At 45.1% G+C, this 15,394-nt stretch overlaps 1 long non-coding RNA gene across 2 annotated transcripts; it reads left to right on the top strand.

The window, feature by feature from the left end:
• Positions 1-2,733: 2,733 nt before the first annotated feature.
• LOC119867936 lies at positions 2,734-12,534 on the top strand. Of its 2 annotated transcripts, none has more exons than XR_005385233.1 (4): positions 2,734-3,358; positions 6,555-6,728; positions 10,476-10,573; positions 11,960-12,534. It is a non-coding gene; the product is annotated as an uncharacterized LOC119867936 (long non-coding RNA). The 2 variants fall into 2 exon arrangements; XR_005385232.1 differs by having other exon boundaries at positions 6,544-6,728.
• The last annotated feature ends 2,860 nt before the right edge of the window (positions 12,535-15,394 follow it).

The following is a 15,394-nucleotide window of genomic DNA, read 5'->3' as shown; positions in this document are numbered from 1 at the left end:
TCAAGTAGACTCCCTGTTGGGTGGGAGCCCTGAGATCATGACCTAGAGGGGGCCGCTCAGCCGACTGAGCCTCCCAGGCGCCCTGGGGAGAGGTAGTTTAAAAATCTCTCTCCTTGGAGAGTCTATGGCTCTGCCACAACAGGCATGAACAGCACAAAAAATATAATATAATATAATATAATATAATATAATATAATATAATATAATATAATATAATATAATATAATATAATATAAAATAAAATAATTAAATTAAATTAAATTAAATTAAATTGAAAAGAAAGAAAGAGGAAATGAATCTACTGGATTACTTTCAACTCCAAGGAGGAGAGGAGTGTTTTGTTCCCTGGAGGTCTGTGCAGCCGACCCAGCCTCTCCCTCCCCACAGCCGTGACCCCCACGCCACCCGCCCTGTGTGGCCCTGCAAGCCAGGGGCTCCCCGATGTGGGACCCACCTGGCCGAGGCTCAGGCAGTCCTGGCACCAGCAGGGATGCGAGCTCATCATATCATTAGAAGAAGAAAGGTAGGGATCCTTGGGTGGCTCAGCGGTTGAGCGTCTGCCTCCGGCTCCGGGCGTGATCCTGGAGTCCTGTGATTGAGTCCCGCATCGGGCTCCTTGCATGGAGCCTGCCTCTCTCTGTGTCTCTCATAAATAAATAAATAAATTAATTAAAAAAAAAAAAAAGAAGAAGAAGAAGAACAGTAAACAGGGATAGGGGAGGTGAGCAGGCCTCTGTGCTTGCTGCCTCCCTCGCGTCTCTCCCGGCTCCCCGCTCCCCTCCTCTCGGCCTGTCCACGTCCACGGCTGGCTGTGGGCCAGCGCCTCCCCCGGGCCCTCCCGCTGCTCTTTCCCCAGCATCTGAATCGGAATCTGCAGGGCTTCCAAGGGCCTTTAGCCAAAGATAAAATCGTCCTTCCTGATCTTGATTTTCACACTCTTCCTTCCCGAGTCCTCTGTTTTCTCTGGCTCGGTTTAACTCTCGCTCTTCTAGGGCCCAGTCTGGGAAGCTGCTCTCTGAACCCGCGGTGCCTTCTCTCCCTCTGAGTCATCGCCTGTCTTGTGGCACCTGCCGGGAAGGTACTCTGGCTTCACCCCCCAACCGGCCTCGCCCCCCAGAGACGCCAGAAAGCACATCAGTTGCTCGCCTGTTTCTGGTGCCTTCAAAACCGAATTGGCGACACCCTTCAGCTCCCTTCACTGCTGGCTCCACAGAGACACAGCCTCTCTCCTCTGTGTTGTATAACTGCCAACTCCTCAGTGTTTCTGGGTTTCTCTTGTCAGTGGCCAGTTAGGCCCTCGCTTCCAGGTTACTCTCTTAGGGAGGCGTTCTGTTTCTTATACAAATCAAGCCATTTAAAATGTTTAACTGCCCCCCCAACATTTTTTTTTAATTTTTTATTTATTTATGATAGTCACACAGAGAGAGAGAGAGAGAGAGGCAGAGACACAGGCAGAGGGAGAAGCAGGCTCCATGCACTGGGAGCCAGACGTGGGACTCGATCCTGGGTCTCCAGGATCGCGCCCTGGGCCAAAGACAGGCGCCAAACCGCTACACCACCCAGGGATCCCCCCCCAACATTTTTATATCTTCCTGCCTTGCTTTATTATTATTTTTTCTTAGCATTTTCTTCTTCTGAAGAAGAAATTAGATATTAGGGTCTTATTTTACTACATATTTTTCATTTATTTACTTGTTTATCACCTGTCTCCTCCACTGGAATACAATATCTGTGAAGACAAAAGATTTTCTCCATGTGGTTGTCTGTGGCACTTCCAGTGTCTAGAAGAGTCCCTGGTCCTCGTAGGCATTCAGGAAATGTTTACTGGATTTACTGGATGGATGGATGAATGGATGATCACACCCATGCCTTCTCCCAGGATGGGGCCCTCCTACCTGTTTGCTTAAGTTTTGTCTCTGGACCCTCCTCTGGGGTTAATGGGTTTGTAAATTTGACTCACTAACTGGCAGGGCAACTGAGGACTTGGTGCAGAAAGGGGTCTGAGGCCCAAGAGGAGCCCCTCTGAGGGATGAGGAAAAGCAGGCCCAATATTACTTGGGAGCAGCTACTGCTCTGAGAAACAAACTGGGTGCTGCTAGGATGAGACTGGGTCCTGGGGCAAGTATCCTCATCTAAAGAGAGAGCCGTCAACCTGTCTGGGAGGGGCCATTTGGTTCATGAACTGTCATATGTTGGCTTTAATTTTTAAAAATATTTTATGTATTTATCTGAGAGAACAGGGAGCAGCAGGCAGAGGGAGAAGGAGAAGCAGACTCCCCACTGAGCAGAGAGCTCGATGTAAGGGCTCCATCCCAGGACCCTGGGATCATTACCTGAGCCAAAGGCAGATGCTTAACTGACTAAGCCACCCAGGTACCCTGGCTTTAATATATTTTTTTAGATTTATTTATTTATTTGAGAAAGAGAGTGAACACCAGAGGAGGGGCAGAGGGAGAGGGAGAGAGAATTTCAAGCAGACTCCCCGCTGAGGCATGGAGCCCCACACAGGGCTCAATCTCATGACCCTGAGATCTTGACCTGAGCCAAAATCAAGAGTCAGTTGCTTAACCGGCTGAGCCACTCAGGCATGTTGCCTTTAATTTTAATAATGTTCAAGGGCCAGAGTTTTTTAAAAGATTTTATTTATTTTTTGAGAGAGAGAATGAGGGAGAGAGGGACAGGCAGGGGTAGGAGCACAGGGAGAGGGACACTCAGATTCCCTGCTAAGCAAGAAGCCTGACTTGGGACTTGATCCCAGGACCCTGAGATCATAACCTGAGCCAATGGCAAACACCTAACCTACTGAACCACCCAGTCACCCCCAGTCACCCCCAGGGTCCAGAATCTTCATTTCAGGGGCAGATAAGTTGCAGATGGCTTGGTTTAGCTTCTTCTGGCCTCTGGAAGCCCACCTGGCTCAGGCTTGGACCTTTGTGGAACCAGTGACAGTGTGGGTTAGGCTGAGAAGGAACCAGCTGGAAAGCATGTGTACTGCAAGGGTTGGGGCTGGGAGGGACAGGCGAGTAAGTATGGTTGCAGGCTGGGAGCCAGATGGGACTCATTATTCAACAGTTCAGGCTGAATCCAGGATGAGGGTGGAGCAAGCAGTTGATAGAGAAGCAGACTAGGGCCTGGCACAGCACCGTAGCATGAATTAGAAAAAGGCGTTGCGCTGTGTGTGTTAGAAGAAGACAACAGGAAAGGATGTCCCCTCACAACTGCTGCGGGTACCCTGGTAGGGACAGGAGAAAGCCAGCCAACCCCCAGGACAAGTCAAGGACCTGGTGCGAGATTACCCAGCTGGAAGACACTGAGCCCGGAGGATGAGAACTCTGGTCCATCAAGGAATGGAGTCCAGGTGAGGAGCCTGGTCATGGCAGAGCGAGGCTGGGCCCAGTTACCAGGTAAAAAGGCACCAGAAACCCAATTCGTGGGAATTGATGTATGCCCAAGTATGTCAGCAGTGGGAATAACTCTAGGGTAATGAAGAGATCCCAAATCCCTGCCCGCACACAGATGGCTCTCCGCACGGGAGAGCTGCCGCCACAGCCGCAGGCAGCCAACAGGCGGGGACAGCAGTCCTGGCTTCTAGATTTGTCCTGCAAAGATCCACTTGCGTGGTTGACTGTAGTTTGGTGACTCTGCGAGTGCAGTCCCAGGATTAGCAGAATCCTGTCATCTGGGAACTTGGTAGCCGCAAATTCTCAAGTCGGCCCCAGACCTACTGAATTAGTAACTCTGGGGGCGGGGCCCAGAATCTGTTATTTCAACAAACCTCCCAGATGATTCCGATACACTCTAGTTTGAGGATGCTCCTACAGCAGGAGAGCTCAAGCTCCTGTTTGAGAGGCTGAGGGAGTAGGAGACTACCAGGTCTTTGCAAGACCAGTAAGGCAGACGTTTATGGGAAATGTCTCCCCTGCAAAACAAAGGCAAAGATTCTGGGTTGAGGCTTGGAGAACAAACTTGTGGCTGGAATTTCTTCCCCCTTAAATAGCTCCGGGGGAGCTTTTCCGTAGCCCTGATTCTAAGCCCAAGGTATCCTTCCTTAGAGGGAGAGGCTTAGTATTGAAGGCTACCAAATAACTATTATTTATTTTGTTGGGCATGATAATAGTATTGTGGTTGTATAAGACATGTCTTTATTTCTTTTGGAGATGCAGATTGAAGTGTCTAGGATTTAAATGACATGCGATCTTGGATTTGCTTTAAAATAAAACATTTCAGCAAAGGTGCAAAAGGAAAAAGCAAATGTGGCAAAATCCTGTTAATTGTTGAGTCTAGGTGAGGTATATAGGGGGGTTGATTATATTACTATCTCTACTTCTTTACATATTTGATATTTTTCATTATAAAAAGCACAAAGATCTAATGTAAAATATGACGATGATAGTCGATAACACTCTATCATGTGATTGAAATTTGAGTAGAGAGTGGAACTTAAATGTTCTCATTAAAAAAAGATAAATATGTGATGGGGCACCTGGGTGGCTCAGCTGGTTAAGCGTCTGACTCTTGATTTCATTTCGGATCATGATCTCAGGGTTGTAAGATCAAGCCCCTCGTTGGGTTCTACTTTCAGTGGGGAATCTGCTTGAGCTTCTGTCTCTCCCTCTTCCTCTGCCCCTCTCCCCAGTTGTGTGCACTCTTCCTCAAGTAAATATGTGAGATGATGGATATGTTAGTTAACTAGCAGGGGGAAAATCTTCTCATAGTTTATTTGGATACCAAATTGCCATAATGTACACTCTAAATACTTTACGATTTTGTCAATCATACCCCAGTAAAGCTGAATTAAAAAAAAAAAATCATGAAATAGGGACACCTGGGTGGCTCGTTGGTTAAACACCTGCCTTTGGCTCAGGGTGTGATCCTGGAGTCCTGGGATCGAGTCCCACATCAGGCTTCCTGTATGGGGCCTGCTTCTTCCTCTGCATATGTCTCTTCCTCTCTCTGTGTGTTTCTCATGAATAAATAAAATAAAATAGCATGAAATAAGCTAAGAGGCAAACAATTGTTAAATGCCCAGCTGAAACCAACCTCATTTTCCTCAGCTGGCTACGGCCTTAGGTCGGGTGCACTAGAGAGGCCTGTCTTCTGGAGTGCAGTACAGTAGCAAACCGTCAGCCTCTGCTGCCCACTCAGCCTCTTAAACCCAGAGGCCCCTGCCCTGCTTGTGCTCCAAATCCCAGCCTGAAGCTTTCACAGCAGCACGGAGTGGCTCAAACCTGCACACACCTGTGGGAACCAGAAATGGCCTAGCTTGAGCTCAATATTAGGGGAAAGGGAAGTTCTGCATCATTAAATTACTTAGGCCCCAGGGAGGTGGTCAAGTGTTGCAGAAGGAAAGGAAAGGAGACCTGTCTCCCAGCTCCTCACCCAGCTGCTGGTAGCAGGGGTTGCCTCCCCTCAGGAGAATGCTGGCCGGGCTCAGCCTGTCTTTTGGGACTTTTCTGAGGGTTGCTTAGTCTTTCATTCCATGCCATTTAGTACTTATTTATTTATTTATTTGAGACAGAGAAAGAGGGATAGCACAAGCAGGAGGGGCAGAGGGCGAGGGAGAGAGAGAATCCTAAGTAGATTCCACGCCAAGCACAGAGCCTGACACAGGCCTCCATCCCAGGACCCTGAGATCATGACCTGAGCTGAAACCAAGAGTGAGACGCTTAACTGACCGGACCACCCAGGTGCCCCGGGCCCTTTAGGATTTTAACATGTAGGGCTTTGTTGTTGTTGCACCATACAAAGTGGACTGCCTTATTTTCCTCATTCTCTAATTTCTCCTTAGGGATTTCTTGGTGGGTAATTCAGAGGCCTGGAGGGAGCTCCAGAAATTGAGCAAAAGCTCAACATTGGGTCCTCCCATAAGAATTTCTACTGTCTTCTGGAAGAGCCCATCTTGTTACTGTTGACTGGGAGAGTTCATTTCCTTCCATAGACTGCCTGTGCTACAAGCAGAGCGTGAGCTTTATCCCAGTTCTTCAAGTCTCTCACGGGCACAATAAATCTCACAGAGCATTTATCTTTATAGATTGACCCTAGAAACCTCCAGGCTGAGAGACTATTTTCCATCTTGATGTCCTGGGCCGCTTCAGCATTTGCTCATGGAGTAGAACATCCATGCTGGTTTGACGGGGGAAAGCTCTTTATTTTCCCATTAAAAAAAAATTAAGGATCTTCTTTCATTATGGAGGTCAGGGAACAGACCACAGTTAATTACATTGGCTGCATTTTTGCATTCTCTGAGCATTTTAGAGTTCCCATTGCTAATTGCCCATGATGTTTTGGTAAAATAGGCCACAGGTTCACCCCTTCGTCCCAGAAAAAGAAATAGGAGCATGAGATTAGTCAACAGAACAAGGATGCCAGGAGTTCTTAGGCAGGGATGTCTGGGGGCTCACATTCCTTTGTGTAGTTCTTCGTTTGCTTATTTTATATTATTATATTTAGTAATCTCTACACCCAATGAATGCTCTTCCTACTGAACCATCCAGGCAAACCTGTGCCTTATTTGTGCCTTATTTGACACAATTTTTTATTGAGTTTCCACACAGGTCGGTCTCTGTGCTAGCCCTCAAGATGCCCAGGTGAGAAGATGTGGACTCTGCCCTCAAGTTGTTCCCAGCTGAGAGAAAACGGAGAAGCCAACACTCAGGATGTGCTGGGATGGAGCTGGCTGTGGAGTGGGTGGGTAGACAGGACTCCCACCACACCTCCCTGGGAGAAGGGTATGTAGGATACCACCTGGGCTCTGAGCTCTGCTTTTACTAGTTTCTTAACCTCTGTTTCTCCCTCTGTAAACTGGGGATAAAGCAATGGTGACCGGATAGGCGTGATGGGAGGATGAAATGACATCATGCAGGTAAAGTGACTTTGTATTATTATTAATTAATTACTGTATTTACTACCTTGTGTCTTGTTCTGTGTGCATGATTTCAGAACTTACTAGTTTGTAAACTCCTTGAAGACCACCATCCCAATCCAACCATGTCATCCTTCTAAAAAACCCTGTAGGCTCCTCCTTGTCTTCCTAATTAAGTACAAATGTCCCTCACAGACCTCTGAAATATAGTAACAATGACTAACGTTAACTGAGTACTTACTGAGTGTCAGGTGATTTCTAAGCACTTTCACATGCTTGTTTCATCCTCTTTCCTCCTTTCGTGTATTAAAATCTTAAATTTCCAATATGCACCAAACTTTCTACAGAAGCGGGTTAAGGGAAAAGTCCTTAACAGGGGAGTTTGAGAATCACCTTGGGCCACCCCCTACCCCAACATTAAAGGACCTGGCTCAATTATTCTCCTGTATCCATTTGAATGGCAGTTAATACTGGAAAGAATTTGGCTTCAGTGGCCCCATTGCCCCAGGCGGGTTCAGATAAGAGATTATAATTGTTATGGAGCCAGCCTAGTCCCCAAGATTGAAGCAGAGATAATTCTTTGCTCTTTAACATGAAGCTGGAGTCCTTTGGAGACAAACTGGAGAAAGAGGAGTGAGGAGCAGGGGAGAAGAGAGACCTGTTTAATCTCTTTATTTTCAGGAAAACAATCCTTTTAATGATTTGCCCCTTTAATTTATAAAACAAACACAGCTGTGTCTTGATGCCCTTTATCTAATTTCAAAGGTGCTAACCTTTCAGCACGGGGCTCCAGAGGGGCATCCCAACGGGGAGACTCATAGAGGTCCCACCACGAGCTCAGAAATGCTGCCAGGAGTTGAGAAGCAGGGGCTGGGAAACCCATCCACCCCAGCACCAAGGCCCCTCTCACTGATAGCCAGTGAGTGTGCACCAGAGCTGGCACGTCTGTTTGCAAAAGGATTCAGACTCAAACCCACAGTCCTTGGTCATAAAAACTCCTCACATCTCAGTAGGACAGGGCAGACAATAAGCCACTGTCCCCACAGTGTCCTTTATATGCCCATAAACCAGGGCTCTGGGGTTCAGGGGCTCTCCAACACATAGGATGATGCCTGGCACTTAGTAGGCCTCATGAAAGATTCAATCAAAAGGCATGTATGTTGGGGCATCTGGCTGGCTCAGTTGGGAGACCATGTGACTCTTGATCCTAGGGTTGTGAGTTCAGCCACATTGGGTGTAGAGATTACTTAAAAATAAACTTTAAAAAAAACAGGCATATGTGTTAAGTGCAATGTGGAATCATGGATTGGACATTGGAACAGTAAAAGACATTGGTGGAAAAATGGGTGGCATTTAAATCAAGTCTGTATTTTAGTTAATATCAATGGCTAACATTTTAATGTTTTTTTAAAAGATTTTATTTATTTATTCATGAGAGACACAGAGAGAGGCAGAGACACAGGCAGAGGGAGAAGCAGGGAGCCCGATGCAGGACTTGATCCCAGGACCTGAAGGCCACACCCTGAGCTGAAGGCAGGCGCCCAACCACTGAGCCCCCCAAGCCTCCCAATTTTATTGGTTTTAACCAATGTACTGTGGTTATGTAAGATATTAACATTAGATGTTCCTGTGTGGCTCAGTCAGTTAAGTGTCTGACTCTTGATTTTGGCTCAGGTCGTGATCTCAGGGTTGTGAGATGGAGCCCTACATCGGGCTCAGTGCTCAGCACAGGGTCTGCTTGAGATTCTCCCTCTTAACCCTCCCCTCACCCGCACCTACTCAAGAGTGTGGTCATGTGCTCTTAAATAAACAAATAAATAAATAAATAAAATCTTTAAAAAATGATGTTAACATTAGTAGAAACTGGGTATACAAGTAAAGGGTGTACAGGAACTCTCCATACTATCCTTGCAACATTTCTATAATATTCCAGAATGAAAAATTTGTCATTAAAAAAATTTTAAGTTTAGAAAAAAGACAGTTATGGAAGCACATGAAGAAATAAAACCTGACATAAAGATAATATGATCCCCGTGAAGCTTTAATAAAAAACATGTATTATCAGAGTTGCTGTGGGAATTCAATAAAAGAATAAATAACTTCTCAACTTCTACGGAGATACCCCAAATGATCCAGAGAGACAGGTTCCTATTTCAGGATCCTACGTCAAGGATGAACTCTTTGACGATTTTACCTTTAAAATCCTAAATATTTCAATTCTTTTCTGTATTTGTTTTATATAAAGTAGTGATTCTGTCCCCACAATTTCAAGTAAAAATAGATATTTGGGGAAGCCTTTCCAGTTAATTTTGTGGTTTTAGGTACCCCTTGGTTATACACTTGCGCATCCCGGAAGTATGCAGCCCTGTGATGATATTGAACTTAAGTGAAGCCCCATGTTCCAGGAAACAGCAACAACTGAGAAATCCCTTCCCCACCCTATGCCCTGGAAATGGCTAACTGCAAAGGATCACCCTGTCTGCCCTCGAATATTTCAAGATAATTCTTCTGCTTGACTCCTGTAAGACTTAGGGTTGACTCCCTTGTCTACCTGCCTGTAAAACCTCAGGCCTCTTCCTTTTCTTTGATATATTCCTCATTAATAAGCTTTCTCCCTGTTTCAGTAGCCTGAATAAAATCATCTTAAGTGTTCCCTGCAGTTTTTGGATGCCTCTTTGAAAAATTAGAGATGTATGAGACAGCCTATCTCAGTGGTTGGTTAATAGTAGGATGGGATGCCCAACTCAGGCCTTCCTTTACCTGCTGAAGCATCCTTCCCTCTTTATCCCCTTGCATCATATTCTGGGACTGGCAGTGTCCTGAGAGCAGGGACCCCTGAAGCTGAATTATCTCTCCAGGACCTAGCAAAGTGTGTGGCATGCACTAGGCCCCTAATCATTGTGTTTCAAATGAATGTGTGATCTAAATTCTTACCTTCTTCTAGAAGTTTGAAGAGTGATGTTTCTAAAATTCTTCAAAAAAGACTTCCAGCTAGACTGTAAATCAGCACACTTTATACTGTCTCTGGCCCATGGGAAAGAAAATGGGCTGACACAATTCTAGTGAACAAGTTTTCTCTGGAATTCTCAGGGACTTGAGAGCAATATGATACCCTGTTTGGGACTCAGGAGGTCTGTTTCCTCTGGCTTGCGTGGGATAGGGGCCATCTGAAAGTTGTGTGCTGGCTGCTGGATGAGTTTATAATACAGGGATAGGAAACACAAACTCAGAAGCCAGACTTCCAGGGTATGAGAGCCACCTCTGCCACCTTACTAGCTGTGTGAGCTTGGGCAAGTTATTTATCCCTCATGAGCCTCAGTTTCCTCCTCTGGAAAATGGGGATAATGATAATATACTTATCTATTGGGTGGTGTGTGTGTGTAAGTGCTTGGAAAAATATCTGACACTTGAAAAGTCTGTACAAATGTTAGCTTTTATTATTATATTTTATATGGAGACAAAGCAAAATGACCTCCCCTATGTATCTTTTTTTTTTTTTTTTAACTTCTCTGTTTTCTCCTAGAAACATGCAGAAAGCCAGTAGAGCCTTGGCTCCAGAACCAACCAGCAGAGAAAGTATCTCCCCTGACTTGGGATATCTTCTATCTCACAGGGAGAAGACACTTTGAAAGTTCCTCACAGACCTGTCTATTGATGTTCTTGGTTCTACTCTTCAGATCTCAGCCAGTAATCAATCAGGAGTCCCCACTGGTAAGAAGGATCACCTGTGAGGAAACTCCGCCCTCTAATCCTCTCATCTTTCTCTGCTGTGGCTGGGGGAGCATCCACCTCCCCAAGACCAGGCTTTCTCTCCTCTCTTATAAAAGTCAGTGCCCCTCTGGACCAACATTCCCTTTGGTTTATGTCAGCATCAGACTCAAATTCTCCAGAAGAAATTGAATAAACACAGGGACCCAGGATGTAATCCAAGAAGAGAAGTTTCTATTTTAACTAAGAGCTCCTGCCCCAAACCAAATTGCCTTCTGTGGCAAGGCCATTTATAGTTGGGACCAGGAGGGGTAGTTAACAAGCATGAGAGAAAATGTCTTAGACTTGCTTTTATATGTGAAAGGGATAGAATAAGTGGCTAGAATGAGACAAGTGTCCTGTAAGGAATGATATATTTATGAGGCACCCATTTGCTTCCAAAAATGACTTTAGGATGTTTAATATTAAGTAAATATGTACAAGAAAATCATATGTAAAAAGATACTTATACATAGATAACCATAGAGATATGGGAAATGATGATACATATAAATAGAAGAAAAGCCAAATATATACATAGATATGGTAGATGGAGATAAAACAAAAGAACCATCTATGCTAATATATTTGTTGCGATTGACATATTAAGTAAATATGGCTCTGGAATTTCTTGCAGCCAACACAAAAAAGGAAATACAATGGGATATATAACTTTCATCTGGTAAAAATGTGTGAAATAATGGGATTGCCAAGACCCACAAAGAGATATTAGGGAGAACAAATTTCTATGTTGCCAAATAATCCTACTAAAATAATTCGGAAAAAAAAATAAAAAAATAAAAGAATTCGGGTCAGAAACACCTCTGTTTGTACCTTCTTGTCACATTGGTTTTTGTGTTTATAGTTGATAAAGTACCAGATATACTATGTCTCAGAGTTAGAAGTGGCCAAGATGAGAGGTGAACAGCATCGAAAAGGATAAAAACCTGAAGGCATCCCTCACAGGCCAAACACTGAAGATATTAGCAGAAACATATCATCTTTCTAGAACGGCTTCAGCAATTTGTCCATTTAAGCAAATAATAAAGTCCTTGAGATGGCTTTGAATTCCATGAAGGATCCATTTCCAAAGACATGGATATCTCAATGTAGGCTCAGAAATGCATCCTTTGCCCAAAGAGAATACAGAGCCAGTGTAAAGTACTGTCCCCTGAGCTGAACAAGCCTTAAAAGACTGGTAAATGTTTTTTCTTTGCAAAAAAGTGAGAAGGGACACCAAAAGGAATTCTTCTAAAATAACAACTTATGCAGGCCAGGAGTATAACCGATACGGAGGTCAGCCTGACTCACATCTACACAATTCTCTTTTGACCTCTGCTCACCTCCTAGGTAGACCTAGATCCTGCCTATGTTCTCAAGAACCATGGCCACTGGCAACTGAAATACAGCTTAAGTGCTTGCTAATGGAGGAGCCCACCCCCCTTGGCCCAGACCCTCCCCCACCCCGGTGGGGCTACAGCGCTGAGAATCTATGAAGAAAGGCCAGCTTGCCCGCTCACCTCAGTTTGGGGGGGGAAAGAGGTAAAGAACATTATCAGGTCAATTGAAGAGAGGATTGTATTAATACTAAATTTACTGAAGTTGATTAATATACTGTGGTTATGTAAGGGAATATTTTTGTTCTTAGTACATACACACTGATGTATTTAGGGGTAAAGAGCCATGATGTACCATTTTCTTTCCAAAGATTCAGAAAAATGTTTTATATAACATATGGATATTTGTAAACACTTATTTACATATATGTCTACATATATAAAGAGAGAGAGCAAATGATGAAACAAATGGGCAAAATGTTAATAGGTGGATCTAAGCAAGATGTAGGTATTCTGTGTCCAATTTATATTTCTGCAACTTTTCTGTGTATTTGAAATTATTTTCAAATAAAAATTCTTAAAATTTTATGTTCTTAGATTAACAACTCTTGAGGCTTTGTTACATAAACTGCCTTCTCTCCTTTTGATTTTTTTAAAAAGATTATTTATTTATTTATTTATTCATGAGAGACAGAGAGAGAAGCAGGCTCCATGCAGGGAGCTGATGTGGGACTTGATCCTAGGACTCTATGATCACACCCTGGGCCAAAGGCAGGCGCTAAACCGCTGAGCCACCCAGGGATTCCCTCCTTTTGACCTTCAAACGTCCTGAGAGAGGAGTCAGCCCTCCCTACCTCATTTCCCTGCCTGTAGGTCCTACCTCAATCCAGCAGGACTGTCCTCAGCCCACAACTCTCACTTCCCTGTCACACCTTTGGTCCCACCCCCAATGTGCCTCCACCCCACCCTGTAGTCTCTCAATAATCCAGATCCTTATCCTTTGTGAAGTGACCTCTCTATAGCATGCACTGTCATTGTCGACCATCCCTTCTACTTAGAACTCTTTCCAGAGCTTCTGCCCCATGATGCTCTGATGATGTCCCCTCACTCATTCCCTGGACCCAGTTCCAGTAAATGGAGGCTGCCTCAAGATTTGGTTTTGGGTTCTCTCTTCTCTTTTCACTTTCTCTCCCTTCTTTTTCAGCACTTGAACCGGAAGTGTGAAGATGGCAGTAGGAATGACTTCCAGAATCCTATCTTTAATCTTACTGTTCTCCCAGACTTCAGAACTCCATGTCCAACTGCCTTCATCTCAGCCCATACTCTTCCCTTTCGACTCAGTCCATTCTAAGGTTATTTTGTAGATCATTCAGACTCATGACCCCAACATTTTTTCTGTATCCCCTTGTCCCATGTCGGATCTTATTGGTCATTCTCCTCTGTAGTAAATCTCTAACCTCACCCTTCTTTTCCATAGCCTCTTCTCTGATCTAGTCAGGCCCTTATCATTTCTGTTTTCACTGTTAGAAAAGCCTGTAACTATTCTACTCACCTCTTATCCCTACATTTTTGACCTGCTAAGAATCTGTATTTCTAAATCTCTGATTGGATCACTCCTATGGAGACATCCTTTCATGGCTTCCCAATACCAACAAAATAAAATCCAAATATTTTAGCATTCAAAGTCCTCCATTAATTAAGGACACCTGGGTGGCTCAGCGGTTGAAACGTCTGCCTTTCGCTCAGCGCATGATCCCGGAGTCCCCAGATCGACTCCCATGCATGGAGCCTGCTTCTCCCTCTTCCTATGTCTCTGCCTCTCTCTCTCTCTGTGTCTTTCATGAATAAATAAATAAAATCTTTAAACAAAACAAAGTCCTCCAGTATTTAAATACACTCTGTCATTCTAACCTTGTCTTAAAGCACTACACACTCCATGCTGCTGGGCTGGTCACTGTGCCTTGAATCCCCTTTGCTTCTTCCTTTGCTTATAATGCCCAACCTTCCTATCATCCAAAACCAAACCCCAATGCTGCCTGTATTAAAGAGTTCTCTGGGTCCTCCCAAGTAGAGATAATCTCTCCCTCTTCTGGGTTTCCTTGTCTGGTTTTATCTCTGGTGTTTCTATTCTCCATGTGTCTTCATCACCCAAACCCACCTTCAACAGACTGCTCCCAAGGTAGGCTCCACACCTCTTACCTTTGGCACCTCACTCATTGTGGAGGCAATCAGTCTATGTCTATGCCTTGTCAGAAACCTCTGCAGACTTAGAATCTACGTTTGAGAAGTAAAAACTTTCTCCAGCCTTTTCCCCTTGTTGATTAGAACATCTCAAGTTTGGGGATCATATTTGCTTTTCTGGGAGTCTGGGATTTGAAGGTAGAGACTTTAAGGAGGTAATTAAGGTCAAGTGAGATCATATAGATGGGGCCCTGGTCCAATTATGCCTCTTCTTATACGAAGAGAAAGAGCCTCTCTCTCCCTCCCTACACAGAAGAAAGGCCACATGAGCACAAAGTAAGAAGGTGACCATCTACCAGCTGAGAAAAGGATCTTTACCAGAAACCAACTCTAATGGCACCTTGATCCTGAATTTCTAGCTTCCAGATCTGTAAGAAAATAAATGTCTGTTGTCTAACCCACCCACCCCCCACACACTCCCCAGGCTATGGTGTTTTTTTCTTTTTTTTTTTTTGACAGCCTGGACAGACTTGACAGACTCAGGGGAATATAAAAGGGTAAGGAAGCAGAATTGGGTAGGGAGAGCCTTGGAACATCACAGACCTGGCCAAGTCTTAGCCAACCCAACAGGGAGCTCTGCAGCAGAGGCTGCCTGTGAGGGGAGTCCCAACTTAGCAGAGTCCGCCAGGTCCTAGTATTCCTGGGTGCTCAGTCACTGCCTGAGTTGGCCTCAGAGCTGAGGTGGGGCCTGAAGGCTCTAACACCTGGAGACTGTCGGCTCATGCACTCCTTGCAGCTCAAAGGCAAGTTGTCTCTTGAGGGGGAGCTCTGGGAGGCACCCTCACAGCTGCTGCCGATGCGCGCTGGTGAGGTAGACTGGCTGGAGTCCAGCAGGTGGGGAGGCATTGTTGTCTCCTCTGCCCCCAGAGCCGCTGATCCTAAGCTCACAGGTCTTCTGAATATGGTGCTCCAGGTGCTTTAGGAAGAAAGTGTGGAGGGGCCCAGGGCTCCCTAATCACGCTGGTGGCATGCTGGTGGCATGTGTAGAGAGGAAAGGGACATTTTCAAACTGCGTGAGCTCTCTGTAGAGTGTAGCCCAGGCTCCTGGCTCTGGCACTGTCCCCCAACCCGTTAATGATAGGGCCCCGAGTCTGGTTCTCTGGCTTATTTGGAAATGTTTCATTCAACTGACAAGGCCCTGTCCCTTTGTCATCTGCCTGCTGCCTTAGGGCTACAGCCAAGAGACAGACTACCCCTCCCCAACTGT

Source organism: Canis lupus, chromosome 37, assembly GCF_011100685.1.
Source record: "Canis lupus familiaris isolate Mischka breed German Shepherd chromosome 37, alternate assembly UU_Cfam_GSD_1.0, whole genome shotgun sequence".
In the NCBI taxonomy this organism is placed as follows: domain Eukaryota; kingdom Metazoa; phylum Chordata; class Mammalia; order Carnivora; family Canidae; genus Canis; species Canis lupus.
Note: the sequence above shows the minus strand (reverse complement) of the source record. Positions and strands in the feature narration are given on the sequence as shown.